This window comes from Macaca fascicularis, chromosome 14 (assembly GCF_037993035.2).
Source record: "Macaca fascicularis isolate 582-1 chromosome 14, T2T-MFA8v1.1".
Taxonomy (NCBI): domain Eukaryota; kingdom Metazoa; phylum Chordata; class Mammalia; order Primates; family Cercopithecidae; genus Macaca; species Macaca fascicularis.
The window spans coordinates 92,105,311-92,108,681 of NC_088388.1; the positions used below are offsets into that span (position 1 = coordinate 92,105,311).

Consider the following 3,371-nt stretch of genomic DNA (forward strand, 5'->3'; position numbering starts at 1 on the left):
TATCTATTCTGAAGAGTGCTTTTTATTGCCCTATGAACTGTATGAGATGGCACATACCTCTTTTGGAAACGTGGAGTGATTTCTTCCTTTCATTACCAGTCCCTGAAGCAAACTGGTGAAAGGGTGGCCTCTGACTCTGCTTCCTAGTGAGTGAATACTAATGAGAACAACTGCCCTTCAAACAACAGAAGATGCAATCAGCAAGCAACTAGCTATGCTGCAGGACCGATAGAGGGAATTAGGTTAAGGATTTGGTCAAATTTCTGAAAACGTTCTTCTCCCTGGAGGAATTCTGTCATTAGGATGAATGGCACTGTCAGTTAAACAAAATTTTCTGATTAATGTAATTTGGGCTTTTTGTTTGTTTGTTTTGACATGTGAATTTGCAAGAAGGATGAGTGGTATTAGGAATTACTGCTGTGCATATTCCTCTATCTTAAATTCTTTTACATCCCTCCGTTTAAGTTGCCGTAGAGGTTGCTACGGAGAGTTTTATGTCCAGTGACATAAATGAACCCCAAAATACATGTATTACAAATGCACCTACCCCAATTTTGTATTCAGTGATTGTTAAAATACTTTGAAAATATGAGTAGCCTCTGGTAATTAGAGAATATAGAGGCTATAGAATTCTTTACCCCCAATATTGCTTTCAGGTGTTAAATTTCAATAAAAGCAAATCCCTTACACATTTTGCCATATGTACAATATTTATTCACATGCTGGCACAGAACAGTCTTATAGCTTGCTTCTGTAAGCATGATAAAGTCCTGCTCTCTGTTCTTATGCATTTCAACAAGTATCTGCCTGGAAATTTCAATTTGAAACTGGTGCCATGATATCCTAAAGGCTTCTAGTTAGATGGCGAAAACATGGTCCTCTCTTAATTCAGGAAAAACAGGACCAAAGAGAATTCTAGATTTCAGGCATCCCTCTGAAGGTATTGGACTGCAAGGCTTACTGAATTCTTGTATCTCCCTTATGTGAAATCTTTCTCAACCACATATCTAGAGTACTACTCATTCATTAATAAAAACTTATTTCTAGCATGCCTTGCTTCTGGTGTAAATTTACATAACAATATTTGAAGTGTCCACTGTTTATATCTGCTGTGTGAATTCCTGATTAGTTTTCTCCAAATGCCAACTAACCTCTCTTAATGTGTAGATCAAGTTTACCCTGCACATGAATTTATACCATACTATTTATACGAAAGTATTTTTACATAAATTACCAAACGGAAAATTCCAAATACTTTATTTTTAAAAGTACAAAATCCTCACAGAGTCATCCTCAAAGTTTCCACCAGAATGGATAATATTGACCATTGTTGGCAGTACAAAAATGCACCTCCCCTGTCCCATACACTAAAAGATATAATACCTAAGAGATGATGCCTAAAACAAAACACTTCACAAGCATGCATGTCATTCATTTTACACACAATCTCCCAGGGAAAGGACTCGAAACTATAGATCCTGGCAAGGTATTCCACCAACTTGTTCCTCAACTCCCAGAGACTACTGGTGGGAAGGGCTAGAAAACTCCACAGAGCCTCGTTTCTGCTATAGTACAGCACTATTTTTTATCCACTAATTTGGGGAGGGGGACAGTAATTTGTACTAGCATGTCTTGTCAACAATACGTAGGGGTTCCTTGTCAGTATGTGAGAATAGCACCCTTTAATTAAATAAAGGTTTCACAGCACAGCCATGGGCAGGACAGCTCCAAAAGTATGTCCTATTCACCACTTAATAAGGAAATAAACTTAGTATCAGGAAAATATGTTGTGCTAACAGTCAGATAGTATAATGTTAATCTCCCCTACAGTATTTAATAAAAAAGCTTCTGGCTAGGTGTGGTAGCTCATGCCTGTCACCCCAGCATGTTGGGAGGCTGAGGTGGGAGGATCACTTGAGGCCCAGAGTTGGAGACCAGCCTGTGCAACATAGTGAAACCCTGTCTTTACAAAAAAAGAAAAAAGAAAGAAAGAATTAGAAGGGTGTGGTGGTGACATGTGCCTTTAGACCTAGATACTCAGGAGGCTGAGGCAGGAGGTTGAGGGATGAGGATCACTTGAGCCTAGAGTTTGAGTTTACAGTGAGCTATGATGGCACCACTGTACTCCAGCCGGGGTGACAGAGAAAGACCCTGCCTCAAAAAAAAAAAAAAAAAGGAAAGAGAGAAAGGAAGAAGTTTTTAGGGTTTTGGGAGTGGGATGTCTCTGGACCTACAGTACAACCAAAATAGGATTCAAGGCTCCAGAAAGAAAACAGACCCCTGAGGGAAGGGGGTGATGATCTTTTTTTGAGATATTAGAATGAGGTGTGTTTTGATGGCTTGAATGGCACAGATACTTCCTTACTCCTCAGGCCATGATTGAGGAGCCTTTTCTTAATGATCTAGAACAGACTCAGGGAGATATAGACTATTTGTAAATAAGATTAGCTTATTCCTGCATCTTGATTGTTTCTTCCTTATATTTGCCCTTTCCCATTCCTACTTGGCAAGAACTGGCTTTCTGTTCGAGGATCTTTTAGCATCTTTGTCCAGCTTTAGCCTGGTGATAACTGCCCTGCTGTGGTGAATGCCCACATGGGCGGTTGTGCAATTAGATTTTTTCCACTGCACCTGTTCAATGTAGATGACATATTTCATCCTGTAAACCTGGACTACTTTGCCAATTTGCTGACCTTTATAATGTCCTCACACAACTGAACTTCATCATCCTTTCAGATGGGCATGGATTGAACATCGTACTCCTGTCTCAGCTCTTTGGAAAGAAGGGAAACGTAATCCTCCTGAGAATGTGGGAAGGCTCATTGAAATGTCCTTTATGGTTCTTGATTCAGTCCAAAGTGACAAATGGATTGAATTTCATTTTGGTCACTGCCACTTCGGCAATGGCCACAAAAAAGAGATGACTATTATTATAGTAATTAATCTGGTTATCCGAAGGTGAGAGATGCCTCTCAATTCATGTTTCATTTTTTGCCTATGGGTGGAGGGCTATAACCTTAGCCCACTCCTTTCTTCTCTACATTAGGGGCTGAACGGATGGCCCACCCGATAACCCCATCAGTTCACTCCGATAGGTCCCTGAGCCTCACTTTTGCAAACCTCAGATTTGCTTACAGCAATCTGAAGCAAATAGTTTGGGGGTGAATATGAGGCAGTTCTTATATGCTTCAATAATGCATGGTGGAATTTTGTTGTACCCCTTCAATCCATGTGTCCAATTATACCATACAGGACAAGATGAATGAAGATGTTTTATTTTCAAGGTTCGGTAGGGAAGTATGTTTAAAATTGGTTGAGGACTCTAAGCTCTTTCCCCCCCAAAAAAAATATTTCTGGGAAATATATGTCTT

General features: G+C 39.8%; 1 pseudogene; it reads right to left on the bottom strand.

Moving 5' to 3' along the window:
* Window positions 1-1,650: 1,650 nt before the first annotated feature.
* LOC107127414 (large ribosomal subunit protein uL24-like) lies at window positions 1,651-2,881 on the bottom strand (annotated as a pseudogene).
* Window positions 2,882-3,371: the final 490 nt, after the last annotated feature.